The following is a 25,446-nucleotide window of genomic DNA, read 5'->3' as shown; positions in this document are numbered from 1 at the left end:
TATTTCAATTTACTTATTGAATATGTGAGATGGATGTGTGGTGAATATTTTAATGCGTCAAAGTTTGAAGCACTGATTCACCTTGCCCCCCCAGAAGTATATCTTTCCTATTTGTAATTTCAACAATTGGTATCAGAGCTTTGTTCTCTAAAAGTGAAGCTTTGCAGCTTTGAGGAAAGATCTTGGAAATGGAAGTCTACAAGTTCGGAAAGATCATTGAGAATCAGGGAATTCAAATACAACTTATTCTACATCAGTTGAATGAAGCAAGAGATTACCTAAAGAAATCATTGAAGAGAAGGAAGGGAATTTCCATTGAGGAGAATGACACACAATACCAAGAGATGGACACTACTAAGCTATTTGCAAATAGAAACTCCAATGAATTTGATGCGGCAATAGTAGATCTAATGGAAAAGAACATAACCCTAGCTAAAGAGATCAAGAATCTTCAGATAGAACAAGAATCACAAGCCATATTACTATGCGAGGAGAGCGAATAGAAAAAGAAAGCTATAGAAGCCAATGTCATGATTGAAGATGACAAAAGAGTTTTGACTAATAGACTAGAAAAGAAATCATCAGAGGTAACTAGGATTGCTAAATTGCAATTAGAAACTTTGAGTCAAATGATGAATACAAACCATGAAATAAATGCCAAGGACATTGAGATAACTACACTAAAATTGCAGAATGAATAGTTGAGAAATGACCTAAAAAGGGAAAAGGAGTTTGCTAAAAGATTGAATAAACCAAATGAAGCTATCAAATTACTTTGAACAATTGATGAAATCTCCTAGATATAACAATGACACATTTGGATTGGGATACACAAGTACTGAAGAAGGCGAATCATCCAAAAGTGCTGAAGAAAGAAGTAGGAAAGGTAATAACTCAAAACCTACTTGTCATAATTGTGGTAAGAAAGGACATACTACTAATGTGTGCAGGAGCAAGACTATAAATTAGAATGTTAAGAAAAAGAGCATGGGTCACTACCATAAGTGCAACAAATGAGGTCATTAGGCACATGAATGCAGAACTAAGACCATGTACATTCAAAGATTTGAAGGATATTGTTATAACTATCAGAAGTATTGACATAGAGATTTTGAGTGCAGATCCAAACCCATGTGGTCATCAAACAAGCAAACAAAGGTAAAGAATAATGAAAACTCTTATAATTGGCACTATAATACAAGGTATAGTTGTCACTACTATCAAGAGTATGGACATATTCCCTAGAACTATATTAGAACACACTTTAGGAATGACTACAAAAGGTGGTTGAGTCAAACCACATGTTTTAGCTATTTGAAGATTGGTCGCATTAGCCGATATTATCCAACAAGGTCAAAGGCACCAAGTTGTAAGTTCAACAAAGGCAAAGGAAAGGTATATATGGAAAATGTCAGAGATGAGATGAACAAGACATGGAAGAGAAAGGAGGATTGATACACATCAAGTGTAAATGAGATCACTTCACCCAATGGGTTAGGTGATCACACCTCATCAACCTAAGCTATCAAGAGGTATGTGGGACTAAAATTTAAAAATTGTACCATACATTAGTTCCAGGTATTAAGTTCTAAAAAGATTACATATGCATGAGTAAAGATACAAAGTGTTATTAGAAAAAAAAAAGATCTCCTTAAAGTTATGTCACCTTTTTCATGTTATTGTCAAGCATGAAAAGTATCCTATGATTGTCGAGTGAAATAGTAGTGGATGCCAAGCTAAAGAAATTGGTTAGTTGAGGCTAAGCTCATAATGGTTGCCAAGAAAATGGAAAGACATGTGGATGTTGAGTGATCCAAAAATCACTTAATGTTGAGCTTACAATTGTGTAAGCACTTCATGTTAATTGCAGTGTTCTAAGGGTTATTTGATCGATATTTGATCGATTTTTGCTCATTTCACATCATTTGAATTCAAGAAAGAAGATGAAGAGCTAAAGGTGATCTGGAGAACTTCATCTAACCATTTGCAATAGATATGAATGACTATTTGACACCATTTCATTAGGATTTGTAAGGTATTTATCATGTACCAAGTTACATAGTTTCAAATTTCACAAACCCTAGTTCTATGTAATGGCATCTAGTTATTTGAAAGTGAAAAGTGTAGAGGGAAAATAAGTCTCAAATATTTAGTTAATTAGTAATGAGATCAAACAACCAATTTTCAAGGCTATTCTAGACATAGCATATAAACAGGATCCCTCTGGTGTGTTGTCTATGATACCACTATGAGTCTTAATGATACAAGATGTTAGGAATTGTTATAATTGCATGATTGGTAGCATTGGTGACATGAAAATTAGAGAAGCATATGGAATACTATGTGAAAATGGAGCATTGGGAGAAGAATTCAATATTGTTGAGAAGAAAAGGTTAACTCATACCTTAGATTTTTTGAATGTCTTGAAAACTAAGTGGATAAGGATTGTCTTAAGCAGAATACATGATAGCTTAGTATGGATAGATAATGGGCTAGTTAAGATCACAAAGAAAATTATCCATAGGGTAACAGGGTATCCAAACCTAGATTGGCCAAAGACTATGAGAAGTGAGTTTAAAGAAGTTATTAAAAAGAACACAGGAGTTGTATGGAATAAAAGGGGTATGACCATTGATATAATCACAGATCCCCTGATAGCTTTTGTAGTGAGGTAATAGCACATAAGTTTTATCAATCAAGTAGATTAAATAGTGTACTTTGCATTTTAGTGGATGTAGCCTATAAAATTGTGAAGAAAGATTATACTTATGATCTTGCTGAGTTATAGTTGTAGAAATTGATTGAAAACCTAGGAACACTAATGAAAGAAAAGAATGCTTAGTGCAAATTTGGATCTATTTTGGGACGTATTTTATTCTATGTACAAAATACATTTCCTACTTTTGGCAAGGTTGCATGGAAGGCAAATAAATCAATTGTAGTATAGATAGGAGAGTTTATTGAACAATAAGGAAATAATTTTGAGTCACTATTGACTAGTTGTTTTGAAGATTTCAAACAATCCATGAAGAAGCAACTAAGGATACCAGTCTCACTAGTGGAGAAACATTATGATGAAGTTTGCTTCCTAGTTGATACTAATCATACATATGTACAAGAAGCAATTCCTAGAGTGAGATGGCTAAGGCCATTAGGTTATGAGATAAATGTTGATGGATGCATGTCCCTTGTAGGCATGGCGAGATTTCATATCTCTAGGTGAAGCAGACCACACACCTGTCAGCAAAAAATCTCTTGAACAACTTTATTGAAAGCAGGAAAACAACTAAAACTACTATATACATGATGGCCCCAGGCCACCAAAAAAGTTTTAGAACATTTTACCTCTGTCAAATACCTGGTTTTCATTTACACTCTCCTGAGGCAAATTGAAATTCTCACTGTCCTTTATCTTACCCATCATATCAATATTTTCAATTATTTCATTAGGCAAAATAAAACTACTATCCTCATCTTCATAGTGCATATAAAAGTTAGACATGCTCTCTTCACCTTGTTCACTATGAAAATATGAATTAGTGTGATCATAGCAACTGAGATTAAACTAAAACTGATCACTACTGACTGATCCATGGGTTCTTTCAACTGGAAACACAAAAATGTGGTATTCTACATCATTCAATGAGTTGCATATGCCAAAAACTTGCAACTCACCTTGTGTCTCCGGATGTGAAGAATGTGTGAAATTTGATTGTTGCCTACTTGCAACCATGTTACTCATCAAATCAGATTTATCCTTTGCTGAAACCTCTTCACACTCAAACAACTGATTAGTCACCAAAATTGAAAACTCATTATGAAAGTATTAATCTAAACTATGCTGATCATAATCATTTTCTTCATCTAACTGAATGTCAAAATAAACCTTGAAGTTATCTTTACAAGACTTATCAGTAGATGAAGAAAATCTATAATCTGATTAAAAACCTTCACTATTTTCCTCTTTATCACATGAAATATCAAAACTTATTGTAGCATAACCAGCATGAAAAGAATATGAAACAACATTAAACTTCCCTTCACTAACATAATCGGCATTCAACAAATCCTCATGTGCAAAAACATTTGAGGTTCTGTTATATACACCTCCAAAGTCTAACAAAGATTGTTTAGATTCTACCTCTTTTTCCACATCAAACTTTGGGGAATTGATTTGACTAGATGAGAAAGTATTATGAGAGAAAATATGAAGATCCCTAGAAATACTTACGTTCTTTTCAAACTCATGAGCCAACAATTCTAAGATTTCATCAGAGCTCAAGAAGATTGCCTCACAAATCTTCTACCAGTTGTGGTTATCATCTGGATAACATGAAGAACTTACAAAGTAGGATCCTTAGTGTAATAATATGGAAAATCAACATTATTACAACATTCTTTCTTATCTTGGCAATCACTAGATCTACTGTTGTTACAACTTTCTTCAACTTCATATGTACTATAACAAAATTTATCTTCTCTTTTATATCCATCTTTTTCATGCTGATTGCTATTACCTAATTCATTAACATTTGAATCCACCTCTTCACATTCGGAAGACAAATCACCATGATATACGGATTCATTATATTCATTGCTACCTTGGCTTTCAGCACACTCATTATCATTAAGAGACATAACATGAAATCTGTAATCATCATCTTCCATCTCCTGAATGAATCTTTCAATTTGTAAAAACCTTTGTAATCTTATAGGTGTTGGCAGATTGATTGAATTGGGTACTAGAACATCAAGGAAAACACTAGGTAGGGAAGATTCCTTAGGTCTACAATGAAAAGGCATCTTACTGATTACTGACTTAATCCTTAAATAACATTCTTTGACACTTAAACCTTGAGTATTTCCCACCTCAATTCTTATAAGATTGACAATCCTTTGGTAAACTAGTCTATTCAACATAGCAATGTTATTATTCACAATTTCCAAACTCTTAGAATTTGCCAAACTAATTTCAGATCTAAGATCTGACTCCATTATAGAACAAAATTTCTACCTCTTCTTTCTAGTGCTGAAAATCACTTAATAGAGGCAAGCATTTTTTCTTAACACTTGACTTTCATGAAAATAAAACATGAAAACCAAAATACCTCAAGTGCTGATGCCGAACTTCGATCTGCTGATTTGGCATAGGTGCAAGACTAAAATTCCTTCACACCACTGATCAAAATTTTTAGAGTCACCACCTCCTTTCAAGAGGAATAAAATAATCACTGCTGTGATCTACTTTTACACTTCAATTCCTTATAACAGTAGATTGCAAACAACACTTTAAAACTTATCAAGAATTTAAAACTTCCTTTCCAAGATCTATCAACAGTTTCAGATCTGCCCATACAACTGAAATTCCTTCAAAATTTTGCAATGAAATCAACTAGGAACAACTAGTACAAAGATTTGAGAGTCGTCACTCACACTTGGTGAGAAACAAAACATAATTTGTCGCTTGACAAATCTGAACCAGATCTTCAATGTAGGGGAAACTTGCAGATCATTAACACCTTGAAAAGGAACTAGACTTTATAAATAAATTCTTGACTCCAAACTTTCTCAACAACACTTGCAAAGACTGAACTGATTGAAGATAGACCTATAATAGTCATAGCACACAATTTTCATCCAATTTCACAACATACTGTTGTCCATGAATAAAGCTCAACTGGGAGAACATGAAACTTCAGCAAGGAAAATAAGAAATGTCTCTTGCTATATATATGCTATATTCAATCTGTTTCATGCCAGAGATTTTGGTTCTTTTTGAATGAAACTCCCCAGTAGAGTCACCATTTTGTTGGCTCCTGATTTAACAGTGTTTAAACAATCAAATATACAAGGCAAGAATGTGTCTATGGGCAACTATCTCCAATAATGGATACACTTCACCAAGAACCTGGGCCAACTATAAGGCTATACTCCTTTTGCACTCAGGCTCTACAAAATCTAGGTGGGTATACCTATAGATTCTTTATATGGTGCCAGTTATCAAAGCATACATTGAATCTAATGTAAAGTAGATAAAAACCCCTAAATCTTCTATACTTAACTAGGAATCACAAGCATGAAATAGCTAAGAACATAACTCATGAAACTGGCAAGTTAAGTGCAGGTTAGCATTGATTAGCTTTCAACATAAAAGGGAAAATTGATTTAATATGTTGATAAAAGCAAGACGCAAGTATGAGCAACAGAACTTAATGATCCTTTCTCTGACCGGTGCCTTATCTATTGGGTAATTAAAATGAATTCTAACCATACATCTTCTGGAAATATCAGACATATCTCTACATCAAGATCCTTGATCTATCCTTCACTTTGTGAACTGACATCTGCTACAGAATGAATCTCATACGCAGAACATCCTATCATGAAATTTGCAAACCTTGTGACAAATATCAAGCAATTACATGGTTCTTTGCTCGACCAACAAGACATTTTAATCACATATATTCCTAAATGAAATGCAACCTAATCTATGCTCTTTGATCATAAATTAGAAGAAATAACAGATCCATAATCAGGAGACAAGATTCAGACTGAACTTAAAACCTTTGCTGTGCTTTATTTGTTTTCCTTGAAACCAAATACACGAAAGTATACAGAAATTAACTCATAAATCACCTAACAGAATAGAACTATTTGTATAAAACATCAAATGTTGTTCAATACAACAGAGAAATGCTGGGTGTGTGGCTTTCACAGCCTGAGCAGAGCTCCAAGAACTGGAAATAGAAAACCAACCAACAACCTTTTTTCAGAGAAGAAGAAAGAATAAATATGGACAAGACAATTCTCGAATTTAATTTGTAATTGACAAGTGTCCCTTTAGAAATCCTTCCCAAGAAGATCAAAAACCTCTTTCTAACTTCTCCTTCTAACTGAAAGTCAAATCCTTTCATTTTGGCTCATAAAATATCTCAAAATGTAATGATGAAAGGATGTAACTAATTCTTGATACTAAAATGAATTCACCGTAAAAGTGAAAATCTAGTTCAATCTAACTTCTAGAATGTAAGAAAACTACTTAAGGATGATTTTCTTCACATTTAGGTCCCAAAAGGTCTTCAAAACTGCCCTGTAACTGATTTAGATGCTCAAAGATTAAATTTGCTTGTTTTGTTGCCAATACCTCAGATTTCACAATTGGCCTACAACGTGAACCGGTGAACACCTGTGCATAATATGACTCTAGAAATGGAAAATTCAACTCTTCTTGATTTTGACGGTATATTGGAGTGCCTATTTTGGATTAAAATAGCCCCAGATATGTCCCTCTAAAAATCAGGCTTCCATTCATAGGTTTGCACATTATTTTGCAAAAATTAAAACCTTTTATGTAGTTTAAACTATATTAAAGTTTCAAACATTATTTAAATGGGAGAAATAATAAAATATTTAAATTTGAAATTTCTCAAATTCTCCACCATTTTCTATCTGGGTCAAACTTGGTTGACCGACCTTGACACGTGGCATATTCTGATTCGCTCCTTTCATGCACAGCTGTTAGACACCTCCAACTGGGTGCCACATGTCATCACCAGATTCATCCATCTCATGGCCATGTCATCATTGCCACATCATAGTCGCTATGTTGTTGTAACATGTTAGCATTCACCACATCATTAACGACATAATGACATTGCGACATGTGGCATCGTTACCATGTCAACACCTCGAGAAATGTGCCACATCAGGAAGCTCTTCCACATGTCACCATGTGGCATGAGATTTTTTGGCAAGTGCCATAGCGGCTTGCCAAATTTTTGACTTTCTGGTGACCTATAATATGCTGATGTCATCATTTTTAATGTGGATGTTTGTTGAAAATTTTACCTCTTATTCTGGCCGACTGGGACCCACCTTGCAAGCTTTGGCTTCCAAAAGCCTCTTTCTTTAAGTTACAATGTAAAGTGTTTTCTTTTGTATTTAAACACAAAAATATCCCCTCGTGTAACAAATGTGGGACTATTGTTTTATACTGTATTCTACCCCTGTGCAAAAAACCAGTGACTTCGACTTCCATGGCAGCCCATTTTTGTTTGCATGCTCCTTTTCAACGTGTTTCACTTGCTCCTTCTACTCACGTGGGTTCTTTTGCTTGGTACTATCTACTCTTCAAATGCTTGCTATCCATGTGAATGCAAGCTTCCCATGGAAGCTCCCTCTTTCACGCCTCATGGAAACACTATTTTATCACAATAAAAACTTCAGCATAGCACAAGGGTCTGTATATTTGCATAAAAACATTTTTCTTTCCATAGACAACTGTGGCACTCCATCTTTGATCATCTTTATTTGGCTTTGGCATTCTTTCTTTAATGCTGATAGTTCTTTCTTTGTTTGGTCCTTTTGTTTCAACATTTATTCTTCTATTCATGCGCTGCCCCTAAAATTTTCACCCTTGCATTCTTCCTCTGCCATTGCTTTAATTTTGCCATTTTATTTGGCATCTAGCCAAGCTCAAACTATAGTGAGCATGGACTTCACTTGTGTGCAGCAGCATGAGCAAACAAAAAGAAATTTTTATATATGGTTTTTCTTGCTGTCACAATGCCTTGCCTCCTCATGTGAATATGGATGCCTCATTTCCTTTATAATGTGGGCTGCCTTCTAAAACAATTAGAAATATCCCTTGTTGTTCACATGGCAGCCCTCTAAAAAATAATTAAAATTAAAAATCTCCCTTTCTTTGACAACCTGTGGCTTCCATCTTCATTTGGGATGAGCCTTTCTTTAACGGATATTAATGCCAAATGAATTAGCCGGCATTTCATGACTCTTTGCATATCCCAAATCATTTGATTTAATGACTTTTCAAAACATATTATTTCCTTCTCCAAACTGTGAGATTTGTGCCAGGAGGCTATCCAGGTGGCCGTAAAAACTAACTCAATCAAGTAACTAGGCCATAAAAATCGGCATGAGTGTTCAATCCTGCACACTCTATCATACTGCAAATTCTTAGCCCATGACGATTTTCCAGTAAAAATATTTTAATTGTCGAACATCCATACTTCAATTACCCTGCAAGCAAACAATGTTAAAAAACATAAATTGGGCTCGGGTTCGGCATTATAAACTGAGTTATTGATCACTTGGGGTTTTGAAAACTAGGATATAAGTTCTTTGCCATGAAGAGAATATAATTCTATGGTTTGGGCTCATGATGAATCACAGGGCACATTTGGCGAATTTCCAAAAATAGTTGAAAATTTTAACTAAGAAATGTGTCAAAAAGTGGTTTTTGGCAAATGTACAGACATATGAAAGTATGCAAATGGATTTTTCATGACTTGGGAACTGGAATACCTCAAGAATTTTTAGAAGACAACATAATTATATAATCCATTTAGGCTCACCAATCACATGATCAAAGTTATAATGTGCCCAACAAGGGTACATATCAACCAGGATACTTCAGCTCTAACAAAACAATATAAACTGGGTTTTTGATCATGTTAGCAAACTGATCAAATGGATTCATCATGATCTCAAAATTGGAACATATGAAGTATCTAACCCCTAGAACACAATAAAAAAAGAATTTTTTCATTTGGGTCAACTGGGTCAAAGATATGATTGGTCGAACAAGGCTTCCTAGAATTGTGAACAACTACACAAATGTACAAAATAGTAAATGACCAACTTTGAGGGGTTTGAAACCTAGTCAAACGAATTCAAAATGACTTGAAAACTAAAAAATAGGTTCTTTTTTATGGACACTAAACACTCCCAAAGTGGCTAGTCATGACACATTCCTGGGTAAAAGATATTGAAATGCAAACTGGGCCTCTGGTTGCTATTTGACACGGGCAAAATTGCAAATTTTGACACTAGCTCAAAATGGGACTTCACAAAATGATTCGGGATGGAAAAATAACATTGTGGATCACATGCCTATGTCAAATGAAAGGTGTTAAGCCACACAAACACCATCTAGGCCTCAAATCGACAATCAACTACATATGCATAAAAAGGCACTTTAGGGCATGATTCTTCAAGATTCACAATATGTGACTCAAAATTGACCATGCAATTTTTAGTCCCAATAGCATCTATGTGGCATCCACATGGGTTCCACAAGGGAGACATGTAAGCAAGTCATGCAGGTGGTCAACATTCAAAGTTTTCTCACACGTGTGAGAAAACTTGAAAGAAGCAGTGGGGGACAAAGGTCTAAGAGGTGCGAGAAGTGTGAGGGGTGTGGGAAGTGTGAGGGTTCCTCACATGTGTGAGAACACACTTAGGAATTAAAAGGGGTTTACCAAGGTGTTTAGGATAAATAAGTGGGATTAAGCAGTGGGTAGGCTTATAAAGATGAAAGTGATGGGTGTAGACTAGGTTTTAAGATAGATTTAAGACTAAATTAAATAGGATTTAATTTAATCATAGGTTTAAAGAATTTAATGGAAGTTGAGGGAATTAAATAAATAAGATTTATTTAAAAGGGGAATTATGGAGGATCATGCATTAAATAAACTTAATACATTAGGGATGAAAGTATTTAAATTAAATTTAAATACATTAGGAAAATGAACCTATTTAATTAAATAAGTAGAAGAATATGACAAATATAATTAATTAGTAAATAATCAATTATAATGCCAAGGGAAATATTAAATAAATTAATATACTATTTGGGATGATTTTAAGCATCTACATTTTGCCCCTCTTTGATGTGATGTCAAAATGATATTATATCAAAGAAAATAAAATATAGGTTGCCCCAGAGAGGATAGAAGTCCTAGGAGTTGTGTCATGATGACAACAAGGGAGGAGGGTGCCCCCTTGAGGAAATGGGGTGAAAAATGAATATATTTTGCCCCATTTTCTTGAAAATAAACACAGGAAGGAAAAGGGAAGGAAGAAGGCTTAAAAAGAAGGCCTTGCATGACTTGTTGGTGAGATCAAAATGAAGCAGGGTGAATTGGATAATGATTAATCTAAATGCAGCTTAACTAAATGAATGCATGGGATTCAGTTATGTTCATATGGGAGAGCACACCCTAGTTTGATGTTGCAAGAGGAGTTATGCATCAAATTCTATAGTAGCATAGATGACAAGATTCCTTTGCATGGACTAGACTCTCAACACAATAGATGTAGGTTTTAGAGTCATGATGGAATAAATGACATATACACACTGGAGAGGTCTGGGCACACCCAAATTCTGGTTAGGGATCTTGGTGGAAAGTGTGCTAACCCATTTTCCCCAGTGAGCAATGTATAACCATAATATCATGAAAATAGATCATATCACAAAATGACATGTGTAATCAGGTTAAGCCATTCAAAATGATACCAAGATATTGAAGATCAAGGCATACATGGGGAGACTATTACTAATACACAAAGATAAAATCAACAAAAGACCTTATGAACAGGTAGTCATTCAGTCCACAATTCTTGCCATGAACTTATTCTAATAGTGGATGTGTAAAGCCTATGTAGGAAGGATTCATCCTGTAAGGAAAAAATTGATTGTCTGATTCAATTGTATTGAAATGTTTGTGATTGTTTGTAGGCAATTGTGTGAAAGGAACAAGGTTCTCAAATCATTTTGTCTTAGTGTGGATTTGTACAAGTTTTGTTTGCAATCGCTATGTTGATAAGCTCAGTTTGATGGGTTGAAGCTCAGTGTCATGAGATAAATAGAAGAATTTGGATAAGATAATGGATGAATTGAATTGGAATGGAAAGGGAATTCAAGAGAATAAGTGATAAATGTTCTCTAAAGGAAAGTGTGTTTAACAGAAGACTAGAAATTTGGTCAAGGTATATGTAAATAGATGGAAAAATGAAGGAATTGATTATGGAAATGATTTGAATGAAGTGATTTAGAAGAAGGGAACATGATTAGATTAGAGGAGAAATGAATTGATATAGTTGATGAAATGATGAGATTGAGACCATTGACAAGGGAGATCCAAGGAATGGTAAATGGATGAGAAGGCTGGGGATATCTGAATGGAGAAATAATATGGGGGACCAAAGGATCTAGTATAGGACAATGGGGAACCAAGGACCATGTTTCAAAGGAGGAACCAACAATTCCCCATACCAAGGATATGAAAATGGAAGGAAATGTGGTGGGAAAGGATGTATGGAAATGGAAAGATGGTGTAAGGCTATTGTATGGAGGAAGGGAAAGCATGTGGATTTCTAAAGCATGTATGAACATTTTGTGGTTGGGCCTCTAGTATTGATCACAAGCATAGGCTTAAAAGTGGAATGAAATGGATGGGATGGATGGGATAACCAAGATCAAGGACATAGGAAAGAAGGATGTGAGTATGTAGGCATATGGATGGAGGATAGAGGAAATTAACATGACAAGGACTATGAGATGCCAGATATGGATAGCATGTCAAGATCAAATATATGAAAGGATTATGGGAGTATGTAGGATAGTGTGTGGATAATGTGCAAGGGATATGTCAAGTGAGCATATGGATGGATGGAAAGAAATGATAGTCAAGATCAAAGATGGAAAAGGATGATGAATGGTAGATGGAAGTATGGAAGATATGTAAGGAAGTGTGGTATGGCTAGAGCTTGCCCCCAGTGTAGAGTGCAAGTGGAAGAGAAAAAATGAATGGATGGATAAGTGTAATTGGAAGATAATGGATACATGATAAGGAAACAAAGAGAGGACTCAAGCATCTAGTTACATGGATAGGATCCCTTGATATCTATTTATTGTTCTTTATTATTTTCAAGGAATTTTATACTATTTTCTCATAGACGTTGGTCGGATAGTGAAAAGAAGGATGAAATGGATTGGGAATTGAGGTTAATGACTTATGAAAAGGTTTGGATTAACGGGATGGAGTGGTTGGGAGGAAGACATGGTTGATGGATGCCAGGTTGGAAGACTTGTGCATGAGTGGATGAAGGAGGTGGAAAGATCATCATTGACACACACCTTGAAGGGTGATGGAAAGGAGGAAATTTTGGAGGATATGTAGGAGAAAGTTTGAATTTTGGGATATAGGGACCAAAAATGGATGAAGGAGACAATGGATTTAGGATGGTGGAATTGGGTATATAAGGACCCAAAATGGATTTGGAAAATGGAAGCTTGGATGATTTATGAATGAGGGAAACCTTTGGGTTACTAAAATTGGATGCCATGTTGGACTTTTCTTTGAGATTCATTGCTTCATTGAGTAGCTTTGGGATCCACATGATTTTTGGGTTTTTCATTTCAAGCCTTTGTGGCTTTTTGACTTTGTTTTGAATCATATTTTTCTTTTATTGAATATGTCTTTTAGAGGGGACATGTTGATCCTCGAATTTTTGTGGATTTTTGGCTTAATTCACTTTATCTTTGGCATCCAACTTGCTTCCATTGGCCATGGTATGGGTGTATGAGGATAAATGGTATGGAGAGCTTATCGATGGTAAACATTGGAAGGAATTAAAGGATGTGTGCCTTTGTTGATCTTTAATAGGTATATGAGTGGATGAAGTGGAAAATATGGATATGGTAGATGGATGTATGTAAGGACCCAAAATGGATGGGAGTAATGAAGGTTTTGGCTTTGGAACATAAGGACCCAAAATGGATAGAAATGAGGAAGGAATGAGAATATGGGTATAAGGGACCAAAATGGACTTAGAATATGAATGATGGGAAGCTTTAGGTTTGGAAGGAGTAATTTTGGATTTTGAAGGAGTGGAAGGTATACCAACATCTTGATACATTATTTCATTAATGGGATGTAGGGCCCATTTACCGTTGCACCAAAAGCCATGAATTTTAGTGAAAATGGAACACCACATAATTAACCACCTATGGGCAGGGGAGCGCGTCACATCACCCAAAAATCTCCCCCTCGACGCGCATGCCAGGGGCTTACACAGGTTGGGAAGGCACCAGAGAGATTTGAACCCATGACCAGGCCAAAACCAGGCTCTGATACCAATTGTAGGGCCGATTTACCGTTGCACCAAAAGCCATGACTTTTAGTGAACATGGAACACCACATAATTAACCACCTATGGGCAGGGGAGCGCGTCGCATCACCCAACATGGGATACTTACTATTTTCAACACAAGATGCGAGTCCAAGTATATGGGGTTCATGAGTGGATTAGATAGGTGTGATAGGGTCATGTGGAGGATTAGGATCACAAGGGGGATTATGAGGGATAATAGGATCTTGAGATGGAGTGGGATCATGAAAGGAAAATGAAGGGGTACTTTGATCTTGACTTAAAAGAGGATCATGCAGTAGAATGAGTGGATCATGAGATGGAATAGAATCATATAATGGAGTGGAGGGAATGGAACCATGAGATGGAGTGATTTGATCTTGACATGGAGGAGTATTAGTGGATGGAGTGGAAGGAGAATCTTCATGAAGTGGAGGATCTATGGGTGCTAACTCTTGAGATGGAATGGAATCAGTAACATGTACATGTTACATGTAATGTCTTGATCTTGATTAGGAAGGGAAGCATGAGATGGATTAAGAGGGATAAATGGATCTTGAGGGATAAAGGAATAATGATATGGATAAATGCTTGGATCTAGAGGAGAAGAGGAATCTACAATGAAATTCTTTGGAACAAGTTCTTAAGATGGCATTGGATGTATGACTTTGGGTGATTAGATAGCTTTATTTTTAGTTTTGTATTTAGAAAAGCTTTCTACCAATGATTGTGGGACAAAGACATACTTATTACAAGGTGGCAATAATGTTGATTTTGGAGGATTAGGATTGTGTGGAGGTTGAAGTATGGGTAGGGGATTGGGATGATGTTTTGGACATTAAGCTCTAAGTATGTGGAATTACATGGAGGATTTGGGTTGTATGGGATGTGAGAATTGTGGTCTTCGAAACATGGGGGAAGAGGACATATGTCATTGAAGGTGGACTTTTTCTTTTGATTTGCTAGGCTCAGGATAGAATTCTTGAGTTCCTCAATTTCTTTGGTCATGACATTTATGTTTGAGGAATTGTGTGAGCTATGACTGGAATTATATGTGGATGAAGGATAATGAGGTGGAATTCCCTTGTCAAAGGTAGAAGAATAATGAACATGAGATGGATATGAATTGGATATGAAGTTTTGATGATTGATTTGATATGTAGGTTGAAAGGGAAGTATAACTCCATAGTGCCTTTGAAGATCTTCAACCATTTGATTAAGTTAATTCTTATCCATGGATCTTAGATGAAGAGTAATGAAAGATTTGATGATGGATGGAATATGAACTTGGGACTAGGAGCAATTTTGGAATCTTTGTTGACTTGATTTGAATTGGATTTGACTTGAAATTGATTGGTTTTGATTTGATTTGATATTGGATGAAGGTTTGAGATAACCTTGATAAGATTTGGTTCATTCGAGATAACTAGGATTAAAGTCCAAGGATTATGATGGTGCTCCTAAGTCCAAAGTAGAAGATTTTATGAAAAATTGAACTAGAAGAATATTTGAATAGACAAAGAAAGATTGATTGATTTTGGATTAAAGATGCAAATGGATTGACTTAGGAATTGATTAGAAAAGAATGACTTTGACAAGAAATTGGATTAATAATCATAAGTATGAAGCAATGGATGAGGGAATTGGAGCTTGATGTGGATTATGAACCATGACTATGATGAAGATTAGGAATTAGATTGAATGATTAGGAAGACGAGGAAATGATTTGGATGAATAGAGATGATTAATACTTTGAGGAATGATTTGAATGATTAAGAAGGTGATTAAGACAAGAGATGCATGCTGATGATGGGATGAATGGATAGAAAGAAGTGATGGGGAACACAAGAGCTTCTTTTTGTTGTTTTTGAAATGTTTTTGGATTTTGACCTTTTATAATGTTTTTGGATTTTTTTTGAAACCTAACATGTAAAGAACATAATGAAATATATACAAGAAGGGGAGGTTTTTGAACATTCAAGCATGTAGAACACACCAACAATCCTATAAGGCTTTTACTAGGATATAAAAGCTCAACTAGGGGTTTCCTCAATATACACAAGGTACATGAGGCCCAAATCTGTAGATGAAAGAAAAATAATGCCACATAGCTAAGAGGAGATGGTAACCCAAATCTCCACCTTCACTTCACAAAGGTATAAAGTTTTTTTGGGCTTAGCTAAGAGTGATAAGATTTTATTTCTAAGAGAGGTGTCTTTTGATTCACCTCCTAATATTTATGCTCTGCCAGAATGCTAGAGTTGAGGTCATTCCAAGGGGTAATGAAATCCCCAAGCAGGCCTCATTAAAAAAAAACAAGACCACTTATTTCTTGTGCACTCAAGATCACCCAAAGGCGCGAGAGGAGAGAATACGTAAGTGGCATCAGGGTTAAAAGACACTTTTTCTTTCCCAATGGAGCTTTAGGTTTTGTAATCTACTCTTGAAGACACTTGTGTTTAAACATGCATTGTTCTTTCCAACTTGATAGCATCATCAACATAATGAAAAGCGAGGATTCATCAACAAAAGTAAATCAATTGTGAACATAAGAAAATTGCTAAGAATGAAATGAATTCCATTAAGTTATTCAAGATTGAGTGAATTCATTTTAAGCACCAAGTCTAAATATTTCATAGCAAGCTTCATTGACCTTAGGTATTCAAGAGTGTATTTGCTATCTAAACATTTATTCAATGAAAGCATGTTAATTTCCTTAAGACATTCAAGATTGTGTTTGACTAACCTAAACATGCATTCCAATGAAAAACTTATTCATTCCTTAATGAAATTCAAGAGCATGTTTTAACAACATTCATCCAAATGAAAGGTTTCATTTAATTGATTATGCATTCAAGATTGGATTTTCTTATTTTATGTTTAGTCATTCAAGAGTGTGTTTGATTTATCCCATTAAGCGCAACATTCATTTAAAGAAAAATGGTTGAGCATTCAAGTTCATTCCTAAGAGAAATAAAATGTTAAGGAAAACCTGTAAGAAAACATGGTTAAGTGTTTCTAAAATGCTCCAATCTACAAGAAAAAACAAACTTGATTAGCCTCACAAGAAAAACTCCAAAATGAAGGCTTTGCTATGAGAAAATTTATTTTAACTTTTTTTGTTTTTTTTTTTTCTATACGTAAATAAGCTTAGAATGACTCTAATCCTATAGAATCACCAAAAGTCAAAATTTCATTTGTACTTTAAAAATAAAATAAAATTGTAGACGATAGAATGCAGACAGAGACGACAGAATGTAGAGATGATAAAACTCAAAGATGACAGAATAAAGAGAAGTGTGATATACCTAATACTCACACTTGCAAATTGTAGATGATAGAATGTAGATTGGAGATGCATAAATGTGCAGATGACAAAACATCAAATTTCGTAGACAACAGTTAACAAATATTATAGATTTTTGGTTGCCCACAATGTAGATGACAGAATAGGTTAGCACAGATGAAAAGATGTTGGAGACGACAGTTTAGTAGATGTGTAGATGACATAACACCAAATTTTACAGATGACAGTTAACAAATATTATAGATTTTTGGCCACCCACAACGTAGACAAAAAAATAGGTTAGCGTAGATGACAGAATGTCAGATGACAGTTTAGTAGAGCCACAAATGACAAAACATCAAAGACGACAAAACAAAAAAAGTCTTTTGGTAATAGTAGAGACAACAATCTAGAGACGATAGCATAGTAGACAAAGAGGACAAAGCAAACTTCAGAGATGCTAAAACTCAGATTTAATGCGACAATAGGTTGACTTTAAAATAACAGTGGTGGAGATGGCAATCTGCATAGATGTTGGTCTATAGAGACGCCAATTTATAGAGACAACAAAAGGTCTTCATAGATGACACTGCATCCTAGCGGAGACGACATTGCATGGGTTTCAACAACAAGTTAATAGTTTTGATAATTTTTGAAGATTGAATAGAGATGTGGGTCCCATCGGGCATGCCAAAATGTATGCAAGAAAACCTAATCTATCAGGAGAAAGAGTAAACAAGCAAATGTTAGTTGCATACAAGTATTAAATATTCAAAACAAAATCAAAGACAACTAACACTGTGCTTGGGTTTTACAACTGAACGCAACCGAAAAGAAAGTCCTCATGCAACCTTAAACAACTCAACAAAGACACCCATGAGAGGCCTTGTGTGTGTTTTTTATTGGAGTGATGTTGGTGTGCTCTCCCAAAACACAACTATGCGAATCTCTTGGCATGAAATGCAATATGATGATGAAACTATGCTAAATGAGTGGAGAATACTTCAAAAAATGGCTATGAAAGTAGCCATGTTTGAGAGCATTTAAAGGATATGGAGATGGATGCAAGAAAAATAATAATCTAATAATGCAAAATGAGATGAAGTCTATCAACTACCAAATAGTTAGTAACAATGCAACTCTAAAGAAAATTACTAGAAAGCTCAAATGACAAACTAGCATGATAATAATGAAAATGAGGAAGATGTAAAGTGCTTGAGACAAAGGCTCTATTTATAGGATTGAGAGAGGCCTTGGTGAGGTGGCATCTATGTGGCATCCACATAGGTGCCACAAGGGAGACATGTAGGCAAGTCATGCAAGTGGTCAACATGCAAAGTTTACTCACACATGTGTGAGCAAATTTGAAGAAAGGAGTGGGGGAAAAAGGTGTGGGAAGTGTCAGGGTTCTTTACACATGTGTGAGCATACACTTAGGAATTAAAAGGGGTTTAGCAAGGTGTTTAGGATAAATAAGTGGGATTAAGTAGTGGGCAGGCTTAGAAGGATGAAAGTAATGGCTATAGACTAGGTTTTAGGATAGGTTTAAGACTAAATTGAATAGGATTCAATTTAATTATAGGATTAACGAATTTAATGGAAGTTGAGGGAATAAAATAAATAAGATTTATTTAAAAGGGGAACTATGCAAGGATCATGCATTAAATAAACTTAATACAATAGGGATGAAAGTATTTAAATTAAATTTAAATACATTAAGAATGTGAACCTATTTAATTAAATAAATTTAATTAAATTAGTAGAAGAATATGAAAAATATAATTAATTAATAAATAGTCAATTATAATGCCAAGGGAAATATTAAATAAATTAATATAGTGTTTGGTATGATTTTAAACATCTACAAACCTATTGAGGTAGAAGATGAGGAAGAGGATAAAAATGAAGAAGGCATAGTTGAGGGAGGCAGTGAAATGAACATTGATGATTAGACAATGACTGTGAAAAAGAAACAACTAGATCAAGGTGTACAAGATACACAAATGTTGAGTGCCAACCCTTCATAGGTAATAAGTATAAGTACTAAAACGGTTAGAGTAAAGGATATTTTTGATCCCACTACTTAGAACATCAATCTCCTAATAGAGGAAGATTTAAAAAAGATACTTGACCAATCCACACTACAAGCCAAATTATGTGACAACCCTATATTGGTAAGTATTGATGAAATTCAAAAGTCAGAATCTATGAATATAGGGGAAGAAGTGAAAACTCAAGCCTCATCTACAATCACTCCTCAAGTCACAAGTGTACAACCTTCACCACACTTAGTTGTATATCAAAGGAAGGAGACAATTGGATGCATTGTTAGTACACCCATGGTAGGGACTCCAATCTCATAAAATGATCAATAACTGAAAAAAGACAAGGTTGTAATAGTTGGAGAAGATAAGGTGGAAACACTAGTCAATGTTGAGACACTAAGTCAAAAAAGTCAGGTAGATGAACCCGCACCTCCAACACAAGTTCAAGGTGCAACATGAATCAACAAGGCAGAAAAGGACAAGCCCGAAGAGATAAATTTGACAACCAAGCTGAAGGAGCTAAAAGCAATTCAAGCACTAGTAACATTACTAGAATCAGGAACTCCTTCAAGTCAAACTCTTTAGAGGTCGAGCATAGATGCAACACCTTTGCAATTCTTAGTACTGAGTCCTAGTTCTTTGAAGGAAGAAAAGGTAATCACTTATGCAGATGTTAGCCTAGATGAAGAAATTGTTTTGCCTAAGTTTGACTATGTAACAATAACAATTGAGTAGATGGATATACTTCAAGAGGCCCTAACATGAAAAAAACATCAAGAACTGCTTAGAAGGGAGCATAGGTAGAAGCAAGTTTTGATTGAGATAAAAAAAAAATTCTTAGATGCATTCAATCTGACTACTTGAGATGAAACAAAGCCAATCATTGAACAACTGACCAACATAGTGGATAGAGTAAGTGATATAGACCTAGATACTAATGTAAACTTTTTAGAATGGTCTAAGAAGAAGTTTCAACATAAATTGAATGAGAAGATATCTAGTGATATAACACTAACACAAGTTGCACTAGCAACTAAGATAGAAAGTGTGAAGAAGGTACTAGAGAAGATTTTCTCTCTATACACCAAATTGTGTAATCCTACACTCTTCACATAGGAGATAAGGGATCACATCCTGAGCTTGGAAAATCAAATGTAGTCATCCAGAGCCAAATTGCCCATGAGCCCAACTCAAAGTGAGAAACATTTCAAAATCCTCTTGTAAACCCAAAGTCAGTTAACCACACTACAAGCAGATGAAGCCAACATAAGGGCTAAATTGATTAGCATCCAGTCAACATTGACTCCTCACATAGAGATTTTATACAAGGACCTAGGATATGCAAAAACACTTATGAAGAAAGACCCCAATCTTTCTACATTAGATGGCTTAGTACACCTTACTGTTAAGCTAGCCATCCAAATCAAGTCTTTGGAGGTAGCATGTGATAATTGGGATGCAACTCTTAAGATTATTCTTGGGGTCCATAAATCCTTTTTTTACAAATAGAATATTAGTGTATAACCCATTGACATTAGTGTCAAAAATAGAGAGTAAGAGATATGGGGGAGCAGAGTATGAGAGAGTGAAGCAAGTATGGGAGAACAAGAGAAAAGAGGGAGTAAAAGTAGAAAATAGTGAAAAATTATTAGTAGAGGCAAATCTACTCAATAGGAGAAAGATATTTGATACATAATAAAGTATAGAACATATCAAACAACTTAGGGTGGGTTATAAGATTTTGAGGTATAAGTCATGCTGCAATATTTTGAATTTTTTTATAGAAGTCAAATAAGAGTTTATGTTATGCTTGTAAGAATAAGAGTATTAATGTATGACTAAGTGTTTTTGACACTCATGTCAAAGGGGGATACTGTTAATCTTAGATTTCTTTTGACAAGCGAGTGTCTATACACTTAAGTCATTCACTTAGTTCATGTCGAATAAGTAACATATGCCAAGCACAACATGTAAGTTTGAGCATGTCGAGTAAACAGTGAGTACCGAGTCACTCATGTACTGAGCAGACTTTGACTGCCTTTCAATCTACACTTTCTCTTGTGAATAGCTTTTACTTGCAAACGGTTTTGACTGAGCTTCTCTTCAATGAATGCATGAGCTTATTTATTATGTTTCAGCCTTTCCACTATGCGGGTTCAGTTCACATTAACCATGGGTTCTCTAAAACAGCTCCTCCAGGTTCTTTTATTTGCTAAGGCTCTTGTTTTAGCATTCATCATGATTATGAAGTATTCTGCCTGCTCCCTTTTTACTTGGGAACCTCCTTTACTGTGTGAGTTTCTTCATTTACACGTCTCCAGTAAAAAATGATTTAATATAATAAATCAGAATTTTATCAAGTTGTGTACTATGTATCAAAAGTTTCCCTTCTAAAAATAATGATATTAATGTGTGGCTTTGACTACTATGCTATTGTTGGCTATGATGGCTCAAAACTTCAATCAAATATGGAGGTGTTTGATCCTTGTGCAAGTTCAACAATCCTGTAGATATTTTCAGCCAACTTCTTTTAACCAATTCAACACATTGTGAATATGTGTCTGGAGGCCTACCAGTTGGCATTAAAAACTGAGTCAACCAAGTAACTAAGCCACAAAAATTGGCATGAGTATTCAATCCTGCACACTCTATCACACTGCAAATTCTTAGCCCGTGATGATTTTCCAGTAAAAAGATTTTAATTTCCGAACATCCATACTTCAATTACCCTGCAGGCAAACAATGTTAAAAAACATAAACTAGGCTCGGGTTTGCCATTATAAATTGGGGTTATTGATCACTTGGGCTTCTAAAAACCTGGATATAGGTTCTTTGCCATGGAGAGAAAATAATTCCATGTTTTGGGCTCATGACGAATCATAGGGCACATTTGGCGAATTTCCGAAAACACGCACTTGGAAATTTTATCTAGGAAGTGTCAAAAAGTGATTTTTGACAAATGTACGGACATATGAAAGTATGCAGATGGATTCGTCATGACTTAAGAACTGGCATACTTCAAGGATTTTTAGGAGAAAACACAATAATACAATTCATTTAGGCTCACCAATCACAAGACCAAAGTTATAATGTGCCGAACAAGGGTACGGATCAATCTGGATACCTTAGCCGCAACAAACAATGCAAACTGGGTTTTTAATCATGTTAGCAAATTGATCAAATGGATTCGTCATGACCTCAAAAATTGAACATATGAAGTGTTTGACCCCTGGAACACAATGCAAAAAGAATTTCTTTTTTTGGGTCAATTGGGTCAAAAATATGATTGGTCGAACAGGGCTTCCCATAATTGTGAACAACTACAAAAATGTACAAAACATTAAATGACCAACTTTGAGGGGTTTGAAACCTAGTCAAACAGATTCGAAATGACTTGAAAACTGAAACATAGGTTCTCTATTATGGACACTAAACATCCTCAAAGTGGTGGGTCGAGTGATAGTATTGAAGTCACTATGTGCTGAGCATCAGGGACTTCAGATGCCAAGTAAAATATCTTTGTCATAGTTGTTTGTTTTGGCACAAACTACTATCTAAACCATTTTAAAGTTGACTTAAGAATTTAATTACAATATTTTGGTGATAAGGATGAATCTTAAGTTGGAATCCCTATGTATTACATGCACCCAATCAGGTAAAGGGAAGGTTTAGTCCACAATATGGATGAATCATAATCATTGATTCATACCTAATTCTAAGTCACCTAGGTCTTCTTAAGGATTACAAAGCCTAAATCTATTTATGAGCGAGCAAGGGAATGAATGAATGATGAAGGAGATTTTTGCATGTGCAAAATATGATATTCATGGTGACCAAGGCATTATGCTATGAATTGTATTGCAGATTTAGTTAAAGGAGAATAGAGGAAGGAATGAGTAAACAACAAAGAGTCATCTGATCAAGAAGGATCAAGTACACAACATAATATAGGTGATTAGTCATCAAGAATCAGAGTGCTAACTGCAGGATCATTGCTGAGAAATTCTAATAGGTGAATTAGTTAAATCTCTTAACAGACTAGTCCTAACAGGCTGTATTGAAATCCTCTAACAAGGTGCTTACTTAATTGTGAGTTGAAGTCCTTTAATCAAGCACACTTTTAACAAGGTGTTGAAATCCTTTAATAGGATAAGACCTAACATTCTTTGTAAGTCTTTAATAGGGTATATCTTTCATAGGCTACATCATGCTTCATGATGAAACATTGTAACCTTCATTGGATACACTTTATTGCTATAGTAGTGAAAATTTGTGGGTGTCATCCCCACCCTAGTTTTACCTTCTCATTGGAGGGTTTCTAGGTAATCATATCTTATGTCATATATGTGTGAATGCTTACTTGTTTACATGCTTTAGATGTATATTCTTTACATAGTATTTTAGTTTACTTATTAAATATGTGAGATGGATGTGTGATGAATATTTTAATGGGTCAAAGTTTGAAGCACTGATTCACCCTCCCTCCCTCTCAGAAGTTTATCTTTCCTATTTGCAATTTCAATTATATATATACTAATTGAATTGTTATAAAATAATTTATCAAACCTTGCCAGTAAATTAGAAATATTTTTCCAATCCTTAGGTAGCGAGGTATCAATTTCGAAGTCTGTAACACTAGGATGGGACAAACTGTTAGAAAAGATAGAGTTTCCAAATTGTACCAAAAGATCGACCTATGGATGTTCGATACAACTAATAGTCTTATAGAACCACAAGAGGCAATTAAGAAATATTGTGAACCTTTTGGGGGAGGCTAGCCCACTTACAACAATTCCCCTTTGAGCATCACTCATCGTAACTTGTGGGATCCAAACCTGTGACCAAGCTCTGATACGAATTCTTAGAAAGGTTAAGGTTTCCATTGTACCAAAAGATCAACCTATCAATGATTGATATAACCAATAGTTTTATAGAACAACAAGAGGCTATTAAGCCATGTAATGAATCCTATGAGGGATGCTAGCCCACTACCAACATGAACATCCTCCCCACTAGTACAATAAATTTAGTTTCTCATGGGGAAACCCTAGCCATTTGCTAAGATATCTAGTCATTCCTTTCTCCATTGAACCAACCATCAATACTATGTTGCAATGGGTCAAAGGAAGGATTGAAAAGAAACTAGGAAAGTGGAATAATAACTACTTGTCTTGGGATGGTAGGATACAAGTGTGTCAGAAAATATTGTCAGACTACATATTCTACTACTCCTTTGCATGGCTCTTCCACCAAGATCAGATTAACTATGTTCAAATAATCATCAAATATTTCTTATGGTCAGATGGGAAAGGACACAAAAAGAGACATAATATCAAGTGGGTGTGGTATGTGAGAAGGAAAGAACTAGGTGGCCTTGGATTGAAATACTTAAGATGGCAGGGTATTACCCTTACTATCAAATAGGTAGCTGTATCCACACAAGGTGAAGATCCTTGGAAGGTACTAGTTTGAAACAACATTTCTAGAGGTGTGACACATACTAGTAGGTCTTATAAGAACCTCCACATTCATGACCTCTCAGGTATGTGGAGAATAAAAGTATAAGGTTTTGCTATGTTCAAATCCATCTAGAAGGGATGAGATTATATCAGACACTAGGTGTCATGAGAAGGAGTCATTGATAATACGTCTAAAATTAGTGGAGAAAAATATTGATGGTGGAATCTAGAGAAGAATGGAAAACCTCTTGCACTTATACAAGACAAACTGATTGGATGAGAAGAACTTGTTTATAAATAAAACCTTCCTCCAACTAAAAAATCTACCTTTTCTATGCTTAAGGAGGACTAGGGATATGCCATACTTTCATTTGAGTGTTGAAAATACATGGATAGACTTCCTTTGCTAATATGGTTGGATGGATCCCCTCTTTCCACAACTAAAGCTATATATATGTAGCCTTATTTCCTCCAACAAGGAGGTATATAATCACCTCAATTCCAAGTTGTCCCTTGAATGCAAGGCTAAATTTTGGTCCAAATGCCTTTTTTTATCTCTTGTCATATCCTTATTTTAAGATAGAATTTTAATAATAATTAGATAATACAATGTTACTAAATAAATAATAAAGTTATACAAAAACTAATACTAAAATATAAAAATGGAAATAATAATTATTTAATCTATATTATTAATAAAATA

This window comes from Cupressus sempervirens, chromosome 1 (assembly GCF_028749045.1).
Source record: "Cupressus sempervirens isolate cs-2001-9-10 chromosome 1, ASM2874904v1, whole genome shotgun sequence".
Classification (NCBI taxonomy): Eukaryota; Viridiplantae; Streptophyta; class Pinopsida; order Cupressales; family Cupressaceae; genus Cupressus; species Cupressus sempervirens.
This window is presented reverse-complemented; position numbering follows the sequence as displayed.